At 34.0% G+C, this 21,740-nt stretch overlaps 1 protein-coding gene across 1 annotated transcript in view; it reads right to left on the bottom strand.

The window, feature by feature from the left end:
- LOC106878619 (uncharacterized) overlaps positions 1 to 21,740 on the bottom strand; it is an 84,001-nt gene that overhangs the window by 34,216 nt on the left and 28,045 nt on the right. The window lies entirely within an intron of this gene.

The following is a 21,740-nucleotide window of genomic DNA, read 5'->3' as shown; positions in this document are numbered from 1 at the left end:
TTGGAAAAGTATCTGAAGTGGTTTTGCTAAAGCCTGCTTACATGACTTTAGGAAAATAGCTGGGAAGCCATCAGTACATGAACTCATTTCATCTATGGCCGCTGTTACATCTGTTTTCTCAATGTTGATGTAATCGATGTCTGGTGCCTCCTTTTTTGGAGCTGCAATATCAAAGAATTCGGCCGGATTTTTTATCTGCATGTGTCTGGTGGGGCGGATGAATACACTTTTAAATTGTTCACTGAGCATCTCACTTATCCTACCTATACATATATACATAGGTGTATATGTATATTAATATTGTGTGCATGTATATGCATATATATGTATGTGGACGTAAATAATATATATATGTATATACTATATATGTAATTGGAATTTACAAAAAAAAAAACAAACACAACAGAAGACGAAGACGGGTGTGTAAACAACAAAAGTTGTATTAGTTTAACGCTCGGGAAGTGAGAAAGTCTTTAACGTTTCGAGCCGACGCTTTTCAACAGAAACGAACACAGAAATAAACACAGAGAGAAGATAAAAAACGGTCTAGTAGCAAGCGATCAATATATATATATAATATAATATATATAATACATATATATATATGTAATATATACATATATATATATATATATATATATATATATATATATATATATATATATATATATATATATATATATTTCCATATATATATATATATATATATATACATATATATATATATATATATATATACACATAATATATATATATACATATACATATATAGGCGCAGGAGTGGCTGTGTGGTAAGTAGCTTGCTTACCAACCACATGGTTCTGGGTTTAGCCCAACTGCGCGGCACCTTGGGCAAGTGTCTTCTACTATAGCCTCGGGCCGATCAACGCCTTTAGAGTGGATTTAGTAGACGGAAACTGAAAGAAGCCCGTCATATATATATATATTTATGTATGTATATATATATATATATATATATATATATATATATATATATATATATATGTATGTATATATGTATGTATGTATGTATGTATGTGTGTCTGTGTTTGTCCCCCAACATCGCTTGACAACCGATGCTGGTGTGTTTACGTCCCCGTCACTTACCGGTTCGGCAAGAAAGACCGATAGAATAAGTACTAGGCTCACAAAGAATAAGTCCTGGGGTCGATTTGCTCGACTAAAGGCGGTGCTCCAGCATGGCCGCAGTCAAATGACTGAAACAAATGAAAGAATAAAAGAGTAGAAGAATATAATATATATGATATATATAATATATATATATATATATATATATATATATATATATATATATATATATATATATATATATATATATATATACATATATATACATAAATGTATAATGGTGTCTGTCTCTGTGTGTGTTTGGGGTTACTCTAACTCCTCTCATACTGTCCAACCGATTTTAATGATGTTTGGCACATAGGTAGATCACATGCCCTGAAGTTCAAATAAGGCCGGAATTTTTCGAAAACTCGATAATGTTCAGTTGGCATCGATTCTTGTGAGCTCAGTCGGGTGTTTGAATGGAAATTCCCATTTCGGTGTAATTTTTCCTGCAGCTTTTACCTTTTTTGTCCGATTTTGGTGAAAATCGATGAGTGAGCGAGGCCCATGGCAGTGAGTTGATGTCAGTATATGGCGTTAACAAAAAATCGATAATTGCACCTCAGCAGTGGTTTTATAAAATCAATAGGCTTTTTTGCGTGCAAATACCCAAAGGAATTTTATTTTGGGCCGTAACCTTTATATTTTTTATCCGATTTTAGTGAAATTTGAGATGTAGGTAAATTTTGTGGTGGGGGAGACGGTAAAGGTGTTTATTCAATTCAAAAGGGCTTGGAAAGGGCACAAATGCAAATAAGCATTTCCTTAGAGACATTCTTATCGATTTTGTAGAAATTTTACACGTGATTACAGTTCATGTCCATTGGTTGATGCCAGCATGAAGAGTTCATATAACGACGAGTATATTCTTATTTATTCCCTAAAGTATTTCTCTTCAGGCGTGGCTGTGCAGTAAGAAGCTTGCTTTCCAACCACATGGTTCAGAGTTCAATCCCATTGCGTGGCACCTTGGGCAAACATCTTCTACTATAGCCTTGAGCCGACCAAAGCCTTATAAGTGGATTTGGTAAACGGAAACTGAAAGAAGCCCGTCGTATATGTGTGTGTGTGTGTGTGTGTATCTTTGTGTGTCCGTGTTTGTCCTTCCACCATCGCTTGACAACCGGTTTAGATGTGCTTATGTCCCCGTGACTTAGCAGTTCAGCAAAACAGGCTGATAGAATAAGAACTTGGCTTACAAAGAATAAGTCCTGGTGTCGATTTCTTCAGCTGAAACCCTTTAAGGCGGTACTCCAGCATGGCTGCAGTCAAATGACTGGAACAAGTAAAAGAAAAAAAGAACCTATTATACTGGGTAAGAATAGAAATTGCTATTTTCATGCATACGTACATACAAAAATGATGTACGCCTGTGTATTGATGTATGTGCGTATACATGACAACACACCCCTTCACTCACTCTCTCTCTCTCTCTCTCTCTCTCTCTCTCTCTCTTCTCTCTCTTGCTTTCTCTCTTTCTCTCTCTTTCACACACATACATCCATTTCCTATACATGTACTTACATCTTTCACTTTCTCTTCTATTTCACTTTAAAACAAAATTAAATAAATAACATTTTTTTACAGAAATTGACAGTTCTGAGAGTCAAAGCGAAAGATCGCCATTCACTTGAAAATAATAATTAAAAAAATATTAAAATATTGTCTGTTTATAGAAAGCTAAAATATAGATACTTACTGTACAAACAACTTACATTTATGAAATCACATTCAGTTACAAATATTTCTAAATGATTAAAATATTGTGTACGTCAAAAAGTCGACGTTTTTACCTTTTTTCATAGAAAGCTCCAAGACCATGTGTGCGTATATGTCACAGATAGCGGACGTGCGTTTGTGTTGATTGACATGCCACGGAAGCTCTGGTTTGTTTTTTTTTTTGTCAAGAAATAACAAACAAAAATTGTGTTTACTCGTTTACATTAATAAATAGAGGTCCAAATATCACAAAAGAAAATTGTTCTGCACTACAGAATGTAAGTATGAAAATAAATATGCAAAAAAATAAATAAAGATAAAATATACTATTTCTGTGATATTTCGAGTACAGACAGATATCTCTAGAGTTTTAGTATTATTAATATATATATATATATATATATATATATATATATATATATATATTTCCTTTCCTGAGCGTCCAATAATACTATCCATATCACGTCCTCACTTTGTTGTTTTTTTGTTATTGTTTTTTTGAACTATATATATATATATATATATATATATATATATATATATATATATATATATGTATGTAAGACATGATCATAAAATAATGTGGATATCACAGTAAGATCTTTGTACGGAGCTGGCTATCAGACCATGCAGTAGTCTATGTATGTGTGTATGTGTGTGTGTATTATATATAAGTATATATATATATACATATATATATATATATATATATATATATATATATATATATATATATATATATATATATATATATATATATATATATATATATATATATATGTATATATATATATATATATATATATATATATATATATATATATATATATATATATATATATATATATATATATATATACAATTGCAGCGTGATATATATATAATATATATATACATATAAAATATATACATACATATAAAATATATACGTACATATAAAATATATATATATACATATATATATATATATATATATATGAGTACTGGGTGTATATATGTATAATTTGCTCGACAAAATATTAACTGTGAGAGAGGGAATGGGCAATGTAAAAGGAAGAATGAGGAGGAGGAGGAAGTGGTTAGAGGCGTGGTGGTCTTAGATGGAAGAGAAACGAATTGCTGGTAAACAAACCCTATATTTGAAAGTAGACAAACGTTATGTTGTGTTTATTATATTGGCCGATGGAGTGGGGAGAAGGGGCCAGCTTATATTTATGCTATTAATCAAAAACTGTGCTGACATGACTAAATCCCTCATCAAACACAACCCTTGCCGACCAACTCTCAACAGCCGCTTATTTAGAGTCCCTCATCAATACTAATCTTCAAGTTCCCGCCACAATTTTCTGCTCAATGATTTGACAAAACCGTCTTTTTATTTTCATTTATTTTTTATTTTTGCAAGCAACTTTTTTTTCTCCTTATTTAAAAGCAGAGCAAAGTGTTCCTGAATAGCAGGAACAATAGAGCAGTAGAGTATCAAACAGACTAATATTTCGTGTCGACTTTGCTTTTCATTCCTTTGTAGTGGGATACACATGCGTGGTTAATCAGCAGAATCGTTAAAGCATTTGACAAAAACTATTTTGCAGTATTTGTTTAGATTCCTTACATTCTGAGTTCAAATCCTGCAAAGTTAAGATATGTCTCTCATCATTCCGGAGTTGATAAAGTAACAGTCAAAGAAGGCAAGACTTAAGCAACGTTTATAGATACGATTGAAGTATGAAGAAAATTATATCGGAAAATTGTTTATGGTTGTTATTATTTCAGCTTGGTGTGGGAAAGAAATAATGAGGAACTGGTTCCATCTTGGATTAAAAGCATTGTTTTCATTATAGATTAACAATGGCTGCCTGATAGAAGGAATGCCAGTCGTGAGATGAAATTTCTGCACAAGAAGTTCTCTTCCAGTGTTTGCAGATATCACGGAACAATAGAAGTTAAATCTCAACGCGTAACAAGCAGTAATAATCAGTCAAAAGTAAATTCGTAGATTGATTTCGAAATACTCGCGCAAAACGAGTAAGCAATAACATTTAGAAATAATCTTGAAAATTTGGTAAATCAAAACACCGTTCCTATCATAGGTTCGCACAAAATTCATTAAAAACCACATACTTCTCACAAAAGTACACAAAAATGAAATTACTAAATACGACAGAAAATATCTGAACGTTCTACATTACAACACTAATAGTATTAAAAACACGTTCCTGGAACTTGTGTTAATGCATACATAATAAATCAAGAAACGTTCCTAACGCTACAAAACAACATACATTATACACGGTTTAGTCTAACAGCACATTTTGGCTGAGGTGATGGTGTTATATCTTACAGAAAATATTGCATTCATTATAAAAATATCCCAAACGATATGTGCGAACTAGCGGGGTGCGACACTACACTAGAGCTACAGGCTTTCTAAACAAGAACAAGACAAACACCGGCAACATACAGCACCTCCCCTGACATCACCAACTGTTTTGCCGAGCTCCATATCACAACTTTAACACTTTAATACTCAGAAAATTCATTCTACCTTTGGAGAAGACTTTTACGCTCTCACCACAGTCTGGCTTTCAAATTATACAAAAGACCAGAGGTGGAAATATCTTCACAGCTGGAATCCTCCTCATCCCACCAAGTATTTTCTATTTTATCTTCGTCTGACACCACTCTCTGCTCCGCACAAGCAATTCACCAACTTTCTATGAACCTTCTACCAATTATAATTATAACCACCTCCACATCAATGCAGAAAATTGAAAACGCTTTCACAAACTGAGTCACACTGAGAAACAAAATCAAACTTTACAGAATTCAACACCACAAGACACCGCCTTACATAGGCTCAATAAAATACTTATAGATACATCTACAGAATATATTTTCTATCAGACGACAACATAAAATTTACAACCTCAATTGCATTCCAGAAATTGCTAAACTCCTTAAAACAAGGGACGACTTCAAACTCAGTTCACCAAAATCACATTAACAGAAATGAAACCTAGTATCAAACAACTAAAGATGGAAATAAACAAAATAACAATAGTAAAAAAGGAGAAAAGTAACCAACATTTATACCTAACATAAATAACAAAGCTAACAGTAAAACTCTAAGTAATTAGCAGCAGCAACAACAACAATTATACCACACCCGTCGTCCTAATAACAACTTCAAATGATATAACCACACTATAACAGCGAGTTAACGCCCTTATTAAATATTTCTCAAAAATCAACCACCAAAAAGCCACACGATGAAGATAGGAACACAAAACAAAAGATGTATACATTCCACCTAGACCACAATTTTGATCCCTTCGTTCCATTAAAGACAGTAAATACAATACAGAAATCCCAAAATTCGAGACCAAATAAAATACAAAATATACACCTAAAACATCTATAGCATGATAGAATCCCCCTACTCACCAACGTAGGCAATAATTGATGCGACAAAGTCAAAATTATAGCCATTCTAAAGCATGGGTCAGGCATGGGTAACCTTTTTCGACGTATCTTGTCGTGAATTGCTCGAAATATGGAGTAGAAAAACAGCCGACGGCTGATAAAGGGTCGTTCTTTATGTTGCTTGTCTTGTTTTCCATTTGTTTCTTTCGTCGTTCGCAAAAAATGTTCGTATTTCATGTTGTTTACGTTCTTTGACGTCCTGTACCCATATATGCATATGTATATACATATATATGTAAGTATGTACATATATGTATGTATATATATATATACATATATATATATTATTTATTATTATTATTATTATTATTATTATTATTTATATATATATATATATATATATATATATATATATATATATATATATATACATGGCAAATGAAAGACGGAAGATGGAATATACGAAGATTTATTAATAATCACGACAATTACTTTGACACACCTAGCATCGATCCCTCACGGGTGGAACTCTGAACAACTGGTTGAAGAGCATCCGGCGGTGCAGCTGTGTCTCATCGGGTGACAAATAGATACAATTCGTTAAAAATAACAGTTCCGCAATGTATCTTCTCGTTTTGTAGAAAGAAAAGAAGCAAAACAAAGGAAATATTTTCATTTACACAGAACATCAAAAATAAAATCACGCAATACAGACAGAAACGTATTAAATATATATACATATATATATATATATATATATACATTCACATAAATACATACATATTTGTGTGTGTGTGTGTGTGTGTGTGTGTGTGTGTGTGTGTGTGTGTGTGTGTGTGTGTGTGTGTGCATAACTGTCGTTTACGACGCGGGTTCCAGTTGAGCGGATCAACGGAACAGCTTGCTCGTGAGATTAACGTGCAAGTGGCTGAGCACTCCACAGACACGCGTACCCCTCACAGAGTGTGACAAGGCTGGCCCCTTGAAATATAGGTACTACTCATTTTTGCCAGCTGAGTGAACTGGAACCCTGTGAAATAAAGTGTCTTGCTCAAGGACACAACGCACCGCTGGAAATCGAACTCGCGACCCTATGATCGCAAGCCAAATATCCTAACTACTACGCCACGCTTCTTCACGTATGTATGTATGTATGTATGTGTGTGTGTATTTATGTATGTATAATTTCACACACATTCTCCTCTACTGATTAAATAATCGCTGTCTTTTCTTTAGTATCATGTCAGTTTTGGAGAAATTCTTGATTCCTGAGATTATCTCCCCTTCTCATTTGGAGTTTGTACTAATTACTACCAATACATTGGTCCACCTTCTCTAGAATATCAATAAATCAAGAATTTATCTTACATGTTAGTACACGGGTACTAGCGGGGCCCGGGAATATTTCAAGGAATTAATGGTAAACCTATTGGGTTATTTCTGAAAACTTTATCCAAAAAACCTGAAAGCGTATCCTGTGTTGTGTCTGTATGGAACGATAGTCGCTCATCTGCTACTCATTGAAAAGTGAAAGAAATTGGAATACGATGAGTAATTAATACTCTTTATATATACACTTTTTATACTTTATGCACAATTTTATAGACTTAATACACAGTACTCATAAAATAAATGTTCACTCTTATTTTTCCATTTTTCCTATAAACAAAAAAAATATCCTGTACATATGATACAACCTTTAGTTAAAATACATATATCTGTCACGTAAATATGCGTGAATGTTTCAAGGAATTGCACTTATGCGCATGCGTTAAGTGATAGGTGATATTAAAAAGATTCAATCTAAAAAATATAGACTTTTCAATCACCACCACCATCGCGTCCACCACCACCTACATCTCCACCGCCACCACCGCCACCACCACCACTGTCATCATGTCTCTCCCTCTCCCTCCTCTCTCTCCCTCCTCTCTCTCCCCCTCTCTCCCTCTCCCTCCTCTCTCTCCCCCTCTCTCCCTCTCCCTCTCTCTCTGTGCCTTTCTTTAACCACACCATCGGAACACCACCCCTCCGCAAAAATTATATTTTCAACTCTCCTCTTCTACCTTCAACTAACCTTTTTAACCACGTTATAAATATTACATTCCCCCTACCTCACATCATGGGCGCTTCTCTCTCACTCTTTTTCTTTCTCCTTTCCGTGTCACTCTTCGCCTTATCCTCTTTTTCTCTCTCCTTTTTCTTTCTCTTCTATTTCCCTTCAACTAATCACGTGAAAGCCTTACAATTACATTCCTCCTAACTCACATCATGAACGCTTCTCTCTCCCTTTTCTCTCTCCTTCTTTTCTTTCTCCCATTTTTTCTCTAATCACATGAAAGCGTTAATTTTCATTTCTCCTATATACATACGCACATACACACGCACATACACACACACACACACACACACACACACACACACACACACACACATATACATATATACATTCATACATACAAATATGTGTGTGTATCTATGTATATACACATATATATACATGTTAAACTATATTAATTGAAAGTGGAAATTATATAGTTGTTAATCTCTTACCAACAGTGGATAATTATGCGTTGTGCCAAAGGCATATAAGCGGTGAGCATCCCACCATTTATTCAGACCAAACATTTAATATCAAAGCCTATATTAACTAGAATAAAAAAGAAAAAAAAACGGTTGGACGCGATTTTAATAGAGACTTGGTTACAATTTCTACCATATATTTTGACCGCGTAGAAGCTCCCATACTGGATAAAAATTGTGTTTTCTGTCTCATAAGCTGTGTTGAAAGAGTAGCCAGATTTCAAAATCTGGGTTGAAGGTACACCAACCGTAACCATCCCGTCGTTTATTCAGGCCAGACATGGGGAATTTGAGACTACATTAGCCAAGGTGTACTTTAAGAAAATGGCTGTATGCAATTTGATGGAAATTTGGGTGCTATTTCTAGCATCTATTTCGACCGTATAGAGGTTCCCGTATTAGATCAAAATTATATTGTATGCGTGTTCAAAGACGAGCCAGAGTTCAAAATCTGGGTTGGATATAATTGATAGGTTATATTGAGGAGAAGGAATTGAATAGCAATGAAAAGAGTGGAGACACTTGTATTTGCTGCGGGTAAATGTCGACTGTTGACTTTAATAACTTCTCAAATAATTTCACTATACGTAGATAAACTCATAATAGAGTTGACTGTTTTTGAAAGAAAATACATCTGTCTGTCACACTCTCTCTCACCTACCCTTTCACCCCACCCTCTCTCTCTAGTCTATATGTGTGTCTGTGTGTAAATAGGGAACAGCTTTTCGTTCAAACATGTTATATTTAAAACACGACTGCGTTCGAGTAACATTTATTTCGTCAATGATTTTTCCATATTTCCTTGTTAGTCCTTTTAGATTGGGACAATAACGTTCTTCCTTTTACTAGTCCATTAACGTTTCAAGACTTTCTCGGCGTCTTTATCTGAACGAAGTGATGATGAAACGGACATGTTGTTCAAGCACTTTGCAAATGATCGTGGGAATATTGTTATAATTGATTCAATAATCAATGTTATAATTGATACAATAATCAATACCGGATTTAAAAATTATAGACTGCTGAAGTCCAAGTATTCATGGATTATTTTATTTGCGTCTGTTTTCGGTTCTATTTCACTATTATTAATAAAGCTTCTTTAGTTTTCGTCTGATTTTTATGAAATTATTAATATAAAATTGCTACGCTGTCAGCTAGTATTTTCTTATGATATTTCATTTCGTGTATTGTTTAATTATTTAAGTAAGTTCGAGTAAACTTGGAACTGTTTAATGGAAAAATGTATTCTGAGCTGCTTAGTATACATTGTTTTATATAATGAGCTGCATTTTATAATGAGTTATCGCACTTGTGTGCTTAATGAAGTGTCGTACTTGTGTGCTTAATGTAAACGTTTGAGTTATGAACTTTACAATTTTCATGGTTACATGATTACATTGGAATTTATACATTACATTGGTTGTCTGATGTACGTTCTACGGTTTATTAGTTTGTAGTTTCGAGATGTGGAGTTTTTTTTTTTTTTGTGGTGTTATTGTAATATATGTTAACTATTGTCTGTGGTTAGGTTATTGCTTTTTCTTTCCGTTTTGTTAATATGTTAAGGAAAAATTAAAATTGGCCCACTTTGTAACCAATGAGCATTGGGTTATTTTGAAAAATGATAACGCATGGTTTGTATATTTTTACTCGGCGTTGCATCTATTTGTATGGAGCTAGATGAATTCGGTTTTATATATTTTGTATAGCGTGGATAATTTATTATAGTATTCGTTATCAACTAATGATTGTTTTGCATGTAAGATTTACTAATTTAAAGCTTCTTAATTGGACGCAAATATAAAAACTCATCTTAGGAGGGATTTGATTACAAATAATTTGTATCAACCAGGATTCTACTATCACCGTACACGTATAGACATCTTTTAGTTTTGTGTGTATACTAAGTAGCTGCATGTTTTGCTCCTTATTACTACAGCTATATCTAAAACTTGAGTGCGACTTTATTCTTGAGCTATATTGGTTAGAGCTATTTTTCATATCATCTTTACAGATGCGAAAGCACAGATCTGCCAATTTATTTCTGTCATAATATGGGACAATCTTTAAAACTTAAAACAACAATATCGTATGAAGCATTTAACTGAGAATTATTTACATCTGTTGTGCCAGGGGTAATAATTTTTAGACCTTGATTTTTTATATCTCTGTAACAAAGAATATAAATATGGCGTTTTGAAGAATACATTTATCAATGAATACAATGATTTTTTTTTTTTTTTTTTGTGAAATTGGATACGAACCAAGTCGGCTGCTACTCGGGTGTCCATCAGTAGGACACACAGAAACATACGCATACGCGTGCGCACACCTGTACACGAGCACATATATAATATTTATATAAGTAAATATATATAATATGCACACATAAATATATATATACAGTTATATATATATATACAAGCATGTAGACAGATATGCATATATATATATATATACACACACACTCACATATATATACATTCATACATACATATTCATATACATATATATGTACATGTATATGTGTGTATGTATGTGTATATGTATGAGTAAATGAACATTGCATACATATATATAACATTGCATAGATATACTTTCATACACAGTCGGTAGAGATATCTGTTATACAATACTGCTAACAAAGCTCCAATGTCAATATGTTTGCTTTACACTTAAATACATTTTGAGTTTTGAGAATTGTTTAACATTTCTTATCGCCGTTTCTTTTTGTTCATTTCTCAAGTCACATCGTCTCTTTTCCTTTTTCTATACTTTCCCTACTTTTCTCCTCCTCCACTCCTCATCTCCTCCTCCACTCCTCATCTCCTCTTTTTTTCCCCTCTTGTGATAATAATAATAATCCTTTCTACTATAGGCACAAAGCTTGAAATTTGGGGAACTGGGTAAGTCGATTTCATCGACTCCAGTGTTTCACTGGTACTTAATTTATCGACCCTGAAAGGGTGAAAGGCAAAGTCGACCCCGGCGGCATTTGAACTCAGAACGTAAAGACACACAAAATACTGTTAAGCATTTTGACCGGCGTGTAAACGATTCTGCCAACTCACCGCCTTCCAGTGGTAATAATGATAATAATGATAACAGCAGCAAGAAGAAGAATGAGGACAAGAAATGACAACAACAATAATTATGACAATTCTTTCTGTTACAGGCACAAGATCTGAAATTTGGTGGTGGGGTGCTGCTCGACTACATCGACCTCAGTACTCACTCAGCTGGTACTTATTTCATTGACCCCGAAAGGATGAAAGGCAAAGCCGACCCCGGCGGAATTTGAACTCAGAACGTGAAGACGGACGAAATGCTGCCGAGCAATAATCAGGCACTGGCTCTCATGGTTTCTGATATTAACTTATTGTCATGTCTTAATATAAAAGATAGGCTACAGCAAATATTCTGCCAGTTGAGCATGTCCCTTAGTTACTGACGATATGTGCATCTCTGATCACGAGCAGAATTAGTGGGGAAGCATCATAGCCATGTGTTGAGAGGAATTCTTTGGGGTTTTTGAATAATTCACCTCTGGAAACATGGGTGTTTCGTTCAACATCCTTAAACAATCATTAATCAGGGACATTTTGAGCGGATTGACTACTCCACATGAAGAAATTTCTAACTGGGCTGCACCTGTAAGGTCATGCGCTATTTATCTTGATATGAGATCACTATGTCGCGCACATATGGTTGTGATACATGTGCCTGGTGTACACTTATCAGACGGGTAGTCACATGATGGGTATATTAGGCTTCGTATATTTGTACCACAGTGTCACTTCCATGGCATGCGCTGCACTCTCGCTCAATAATAATAATAATAATAATAATAATAATAATAATAATAAAATATTCAGACAAATACATAACAAAAACACCAGGACTTACAAATATATATAACATACAGAAAATTGCACTACTGGGTACTGCACTCATTCTACACAAAACACTTTCAATACAGTAAACATAAGAGCACCACAGCAAACCACAGCACATACCCAAGGCACACAGAGCTGCACTCGGTAGTGAAGTGAAAGCACGTTATAAAAATAAAACTACTGAACAATAATAATAATAATAATAATAATAATAATAATAATAATGTAGAAGAAGTTAGAAAGTTCTGGAATGATATTTGAGATAAGCCAGTTTATCATAATGAGGATGAAGCATGATTAAAGAAGAGGAGGAAAAGTAGTTAGTGAGAAGAAACAACTAACTAGTGTATTAAAGAGTAAGGTTTTAGGAAAAATGCCGAATTAGAAGGGCCAGAGTTTAGTTCTAGGGTATCGACTGAAGAAATTTAGAAACTTACATGGAAGACTGAGAGAACAGCATCAGGATTGCCTGAATGGAAGAGTCATAGCTAACTGAATGACTGGAGGGATACCAGCACTCCTTATGAAAGACAAAAGCAAGGGCAATATAGCTAGTAGTTATAGACTTGCTTACCATTAGTGTGAAAGTTATTAAGAGGAATGCTCTCAGAAAGCATTTATAAGTACCTTCACTGCCAGAATTTATTACTAGAAGAACAGAAACGTCGCAGGAAGAAAGCTAAAGGAACGCATGGTTTATTATACATAGAAAAAGCACTTCTAAAAGAAGTAAAATTTAGAAAGAAAAATTTAATAATGGCATGGGTATATTATAAGAAAGCCTATGACATGATTCAACGGTCTTTGATAAAGAAATGTTTGAGTATATTCAGTGTTGAAAACAATATTAGAGATTTAATTAGCTATAGCATGAAGAAATGAAAAGTAGATCTTTACTCAATACAGCTTTAGGGAAAGTTAATATCAAGAGACAAATTTTTCAGCGAGACTTCGTTATCTCCTTTAATATTCGTGTTATGTTTAATCCCACTCCGTTTAGTATTAAGAAAGGCAAATGAAGGGTATCAGTTTGACATAGCAAAGAAAAAATTAACCATTTGCTTTACATGGAGGATTTGAAGCTTTTTATAAGAATGAAAAAGAGATAGATTCTTTAATACAAACTATAAGACTTTTCAGCAAAGATATAGGTATGGACTTTGGCATTGATAACTGTATAATATTAATCATAAACAAGAGACAGATAGTTAGCAGTATAGGCATTCAGTTGTCAGATGGCCATACGTTAAAATCGTTGAAAGAAGGAGAACGTTATAAGTATCTAAGAGTATTGGAATCAGACAGAGTACTAACTATAGAAATGAAAGAGAAAGTCAAGGAGTACATCAGAAGGCTAAGTAAGTTAATGAAGTAAAAACTAAATGATCCAAATCTAGTGAAGGCTGTAAATACTTGGACAGTGTCATTACTTAGGTATTCAGCAGCTTTTGTAGATTGAACAAAATCTGAATTAGCAAACCTAGGTAGAAGAACTAAGAAAGAATTCAAAATGAATAAAGGACTTCACCCTAGAACAGGAGTAGCTAGATTATATTTACCTAGAAAGGCAGGTAGTAGAGATTTAATGTCAGCAGAAGACTGTATAGAGTTAGCTAAAGTAGATACAGCCTCCAATGGAGGTAATAGTGATGAAATTTATCAAGAGCTGCTAGAGTAACAGTAGGAGATACTGAAACCAAAAAGTCAAACCTAGTTAAAAACCAGAAATAAAAAAAGAAGAAAAATTATCTCCCTGACAAGAGAAGGCTTTGCATGTTAGGTTTCCAAAGATAGAATTACAGAAAATGGGAATATTGAGAAACGGTTGTGGTTGCAGAAAGGAAGGCTGAAAAAGTAGGCAGAAAATTTGTTAGTAGCCGCGTAGGATCAAGCATTGTGGACTAACTGGATAAAAGCCAAGATAGACAAAAATCAGATAGATTCCCAGAGTAGGCTATGTAAATCAAAATAAGAAAGTGTTGCTCATTTAGTTAGTGAAACTAGTATGTTGGCACTGAAAGAATACATGAAAAGACATGACAACCTATGACAACCGATGGTGGTGTGTTTACGTCCCCGTAACTTAGCGGTTAGCAAAAGAGACCGATACAATAAGTACTAGGCTGCCAAAGAATAAGTCCTGGGGTCGATTTGCTCGAATAAAGGCGGTGCTCCAGCATGGCCGCAGTCAAATGACTGAAACAAGTAAGATAGTAAGAGAGTAATGAAATATTTCGCGTAATATAAGAAAAATGAGTTTAAAATTGTTTGGTATGTGTCACGGCGCCTTTTTGTTTATGTCCGCTCAAACTAACTTTAGAATCTGGCGGCGCCTCTGACTGTACTCTTGTAAAAAGTATGGAGCCACTGTTTAATTGTATGCTCAACTGTTTTAGATAAAATTAAACATCAATATTTCGTGCATGCGTGCGTTCGTGCGTGCGTGTGAGCGTGCGGGTATTAGTATGTGTGTGTGCACGCGTGCGTATGTACTTGAATCGATAAATGATTTCTAAAATTAATGTGTAGGCGGGTGATTATTCACAAGACATAGACCCTTAACGTAATTTTCATATGGTACCAGCGTGACAGTGTGTATGATAAGTCTTGTCTTTTGAATTCCTGGCATAATCCACTTGAAGAGATTCTATACTGTTAAAGTCTAGCCAAATTTACCCACAAGGTAACAGGGTGCAGCCAAAGCTAAAGAATATAGCATTTGTCCATGATGCAACAAAGTGTGATTGAACGCCGGACATCGTAGCTGCGAAGCGAACATCGCAAGCACAGATTAGGCCGTGTGTGTGTGAGAGAGAGAGAGCGTCCAGCTACCCACATTATATATATATATATATATATATATATATATATATATATATATATAAGATAACAGGGTAACACCATAAGTGGGAGAGGTCAGGAAGGTAAAGGAAGAAGGTGAAATAAAATTAATTAAAATAAAATAAAGAAAGATAATTTGAGGTATGAGGAGATTTAATTTACGTGATAGATTTAGGAATATAAAAGGTTTATGGATATATAAGTAGATATAAAAGTAAATAGCTATATAAATAAGTGGACAAACAGAACACATTATATTTATACACACACACAGACACACATTGATATATATATATATATATATATATATATATATATATATATGTATGTGTGTGTGTGTGTGTGTGTGTGTGTGTGTGTGTGTGTGTGTGTGTGTGTGTGTGTGTGTGTGTGTGTATACACAAAGTAACAAACAAACAAAGATTGTTTTTAAAGCTTTTAACTATTCAGGATAATTATTTTTCAATAAGAAAGCGCTTACACACAACATACGTACCATACAAAAACTTCTTCCTCAAAAGGTTGTAATTTTGTTTCTCAAATATTTTTTTTTTTTAATAGTTAATAACTTTAACAAAAATATTTCTTTGGATACTGGATGGTATTAAGGTATTTTTTAAAAATACTTTTGAATACACACACGTGCGCGCGCGCATAGAGAGGGGCTTGTTAAAAAGAAACCGACAGAATAAGTATCGAACTTAAAAAATAAAAAAAAGGGTTGGGGCAATGTGCTCGACTAAAATCTTTCACTATACATATGTCAGGGCGGTGAGCAGGCAGAATCGTTAGCAAGCAAGGCAAAATGCTTTACGGCATTTCACCCGTCTTTACGTTTTAAGTTCAAATTTGGCTGAGGCCGACTTTTCCTGTTATGCTTTTGGGGTTGATAAAATAAGTAACAGTTGAGCACTAGGGTCGATGTAATTGATTTAACCAAGACTCGCGAAATTACTGGCTTTGCACCAAAATTTAAAACTAATACATGTGTGTGTGTGTGTGTGTGTGTGTGTGTGTGTAGATATTTACATATACGTATGTGTATGCATATATATATTTATATATATATATATATATATATATATATATATATACATATATGCATATATATATATATATATATATATATATATATATATATATATATATATATATATATATATATATATATATATATATATATATATATATATATATACATATACACATATATATACCTGTATATATATATTTACGTAGGCATGCATACATTTATATGTGTGTGCAAATATATATATATATATATATATCAAAAGTCTATTGAACAGTGTCAACCCAAACATACAGTTCACAATGGAGTACAACCAAAAGGAGCTCCCATTCTTGGATATACTAATTAAAAAAGTAAACCTAAAAATAGAAACGGACATATTTTACAAACCCACAGACGCCAAACAATATCTACTATTTGATTCATGCCACCCAAGACACACCAAGATAAATATCCCCTTCAACCTTGCAAGAAGGATATGCACAATAGTGTCAGAACAAAATACTAGAGACTATAGACTACAAGAACTCAAAAACACACTAATTGACAGACGCTACCCAGTTCAACTCATAGAGGATGGAATCAGACGTGCATCACAAATTAACATAGAAAGCTTAAGAAAAGTTAAACACAGCAACACACCTTCCCCGAAAATACTGCCGTACATATCCACATACAACCCCAGAAACAAAGAAGCCTTCATCATCATCACCCAAAACATACCAATGCTACATAAGGACCCCAAATTAAAGGAAATTTTACACACACACAAAATCATTAAAAGCTATAAACAACCAAAATCACTGAAAAAGATCCTCACAAAAGCAAAATTATTTTCCAAAATAACAGATGCAAAAGTAAAAAAATGTGGTCGTCCAAATTGCGCAACATGCCCAAACATTCTAGAAGGTTCAGAATTCCTCTTCAAAGAGGGACAAAAATTCACAGTTAAATCTGACTTTACTTGTGCCTCAGAACACCTTATTTATGTAATAAGATGCTCGGGCTGCCACAAAAACTACATAGGGTCCACAGGATTATCGGTAAGACGCAGATGCACTCTGCATCGACAGCAGATTGCATGCCCAGAATACCGAATGATACCTCTTAGTGAGCATATTGAGAAATGCGCAAAACAAATGCTACCACAATTTATAATCTTTCCTTTCTATCAATGTGCCATTAGAACACCAACAGAAATTAGATTAAATAAGGAAACCTTTTTCATTCAAAAATACAAACCCAAACTTAACCATTGCTAACACATTTAAATAAGGAAATTCATCACCCCACTGAGAGGGGAAAAATATAGAACAAAACCATGGTAAATTAATCAAATTCTACCAGCTCCTAGATTTCGATTATCTCCCTTATACCGGAAGAAATCCCTAATTACCTCCCCCTATCTAGAACTTTTCTTTTCAGACTGGAGCGAACACATCTTACAATGAAGTAGAGAAATTTGAAAAGACAACATGAAACCGGTTATTTCTCCAAATACAATGTTTATATACCAAAAAAATTTGATAACATTTTTCTGACATAATTTAAATATATACTTTAACCATGTAACACAAGCCTTCTGTAGTTTTTTCACTCTTATTATCTTTTATACATCCAACCACGTGCTTTCACATACCAACTTTCTCACCTATATATATATATATATATATATATATATATATATATATACATATGTATATATATACATGTATGTATATATACATATATATATATATATATATATATATATATATATATATATATATATATATATATATATACGTATGTATGTATACATGCATGTATATATATATGTGTATAGTGTCTATATATATATGTATATATATATGTATATATATACATATATATAAATCGATAGATAGATAGATAGATAGATAGATAGATAGATAGATAGATAGATAGATAGATAGATAGATAGATTTAGGCCTAGGAGTGGCGGTGTGGTCCGTGTGGCACCATGGGCAAGTGTCTTCTACTATAGCCTCGGGAGTGGATTTGGCAAACAGAAACTGAAAGAAGCCCGTCATATATATATATAGGTATGTGTGTGTGTGTGTGTGTGTGTGTGTGTGTGTGTGTGTGTCGCTATGTTAGAGAAAGTGCACGCACGCAGGTGGGTGTATGGATATGTATGTGAGTATGAGTGGGTGAGTGTGTGTATCCATGTACGGGTGTGTATGTATGTACAGGAGTTGGACAAAATAATGGAAACACCTAGCATCATAGCATCATAATTTTGAAATATCTATAAAACCGTCAAAAGTTTGTTTATTTTTATGTTATTTGATTTATTATTAGTGTTGCTTAATATGTTTTGATAAAATTGCTGTTTCTTTTCAGATATCATCAGAAAAAGGTAATTAAAATTCATTAAAATGACAGATCTATCGAACTTACAAAGAGGTCAAATTGTTGGTGCTCGTATGGCAGGAGCTAGCGTAACGAAAACATCCGAAATGTTTGGTGTATCAAGAAGTATTGTCTTGAAAGTAATGACAGCCTTTGAGAAAGAGGGAAAAACCTCCTCGTCGAAACAAAACTCCGGAAGAAAACCAAAACTTTCAGATAGGGACCGTCGGACTCTTACACGAATTGTTAGAAAGGATCACAAAAGTACAGCTCCCAAAATTACTGCAGAGCTTAATGATCACCTCGAGAACCCAGTTTCCACAAAAACTGTTCGCCGGGAGCTGCACAAAGCCTGATTTCACGGGAGGGCTGCAATCAGAAAACCACTACTTTCAAGAACAAACGTTGCAAAGCGTTTAGAGTGGAGTAAAAACCTACAGAATTGGTCCCTAGAGCAGTGGAAGAATGTTATTTTGTCAGACGAGTCATCCTTTACCTTATTTCCGACCACCGACCGAGTATACGTGTGGAGGCAGCCAAAAGAAACATTTGACCCAGACTGCCGTTAAACACGGAGGAGGATCTGTGATAATCTGTGGGGCTATATCTTGGAATTCTGTTGGCTCAATTGTTTCCCTTCATGGCAGAATTAAGAGTCAAGACTATTTAAGCATTTTATCCGATCAAATTCATTCTATGGTTGCGGAACTGTTTCCGGAGGGAAACGCAATCTTTCAGGATGATAATGCACCAATTCACACAACTGTTACTGAATGGCACGAGGAACATTCTAGTGAAGTTGAACATCTTATCTGGCCACCACAGTCCCCAGATCTCAATATTATTGTACATTTATGGTGCATTTTAGAAAAACAAGTAAGGAGTCGATATCCTCCACCTTCATCACTGAAAGAACTGGAGAGTGTTTTAGCTGAAGAATGGACAAAAATTCCTTTGGAAACAATTCAAACTTTGTACGAGTCCTTACCTCGTAGAATTCAAGCTGTAACTATTGCCAAAGGCGGGCCTACCCCATATTATAATTAATTTGTTTGAAATTTTAAGGTATTTCTATTATTTTGTCCAACCCCTGTATGTATGTTTAGCTAAATAAACAGATGAAAAAACTCAATACGTGAAACGAATTACAGGTATAGCAGAGAATGCCACAAGATTTACTCAAGGCTCGAGAATTTCATAGAAAAGGATTTTTCTTACGGAAAGCTTCTAACTCTGAAGTATTCCGGAGAATAACACCGGATTTACTCAAGGCAGTGGTTCTCAGCCATTTATTGCCTATGGACCCCTTTAATTCCTATTTTGTCCAGATGCCCCCCTCTCATACTCATTCAATCCTTAAATAAATTCTATTATATTTTTATAGATGAATATTATTAGAAATTGTATGAAAAAAAATTGCTAAAATATTTTGTGTATTGTTGAAATATAACCAATTTATTGAACCTAAATTTTGACAACAAAATCTTATATGAATTCCAAGGATCGTGTTGCGAATCACTGTTCGAGAATTTCCTGGAAATGGACTTTTGAAACAGAAAATTTTAGACATTCGGTTAACTCTCTTCGTATTTCAGTGAACACTACGAACATACTTTCGTGGGCACGCGCGCAAATTTGTATGTGCAATTACGTATGAGTATATAACGTATAAACATGAACACATAGATACATCTATAACTTTGCCCTCAAAAGATATTTAAAGATTTTACAGTGTATGTTATGTAATTAATTGAATGCAAATACTGACTCAAATATATTTACATAGAGGCATTCAGGTTCATATACACATATGAGTACAAATTTTGTTGTACTCACCTAGGACACGTTCATATATACATAAACATTCGCTCGCGCACGCACACATACACGCACATACATATACATATGTGTGTAAACCTATGTCTATCACTAGACATTAATGTTTGTGAATATGTATATGTCCGTGTGTGTGAGTATGCGTGCGCACACATGAGACATTAATAACCCTGTCCAGGGGAGTGGTGACACAATATCACAATGTACTCCCTTGTAATATCAGCTAATGATTCGGTTAATTATAGTTTAAATGAGTTCAGGGTTAAACTTGACACTAACATCACATCACACAACACGTAACCCCGACCATCTCTCTCTTTCTCTCTCTCCTCCTCTCTCTCTCCCTCTCTCTCCCTCTCTCTCTCCCTCTCTCTCCCTCTCTCTCTCTCTCTCTCTCTCTATCTATCTATCTATCTCTATACACACACACATGCAGGAACACACATCTACTCATTCATATATTTATCTATCTTTCCATCTGCAATTAGATGTCTGTCGTTTTCTCAATATATCATGTATATATTGTTCATTAAGGCAGACAAATACTTATATACATACATGTGAAAAACAGCTTATATATATACACACATACATTTAACATTACATACATACATACATATGAATACAAGAATTTTAATGGATATAAAGTTCCAGTATATAGTACAACTGTTTTTTCGCTCGTATATGAGCTAAGGATTAATAAAATTTGGTCATTTAGACAAGCAAATTCATAATTCAGATGTATGACATGAGATATTATTCCATTCAAATAACCACATATTTATCTTAAGACATAGATGATAAGAATATAGAAATATAAGAATATAAACACAAAAAAATAAAAGAAAAAACATAAAAATATATAACGAGTACCATGAAAGCATAAAATATAGTTAAAATACATTACA

Source organism: Octopus bimaculoides, chromosome 6, assembly GCF_046866305.1.
Source record: "Octopus bimaculoides isolate indiv1 chromosome 6, ASM4686630v1, whole genome shotgun sequence".
NCBI lineage: Eukaryota > Metazoa > Mollusca > Cephalopoda > Octopoda > Octopodidae > Octopus > Octopus bimaculoides.
The sequence above is the reverse complement of the archived record's forward strand: the minus strand, read 5'-3'. Positions and strand labels throughout refer to the sequence as shown.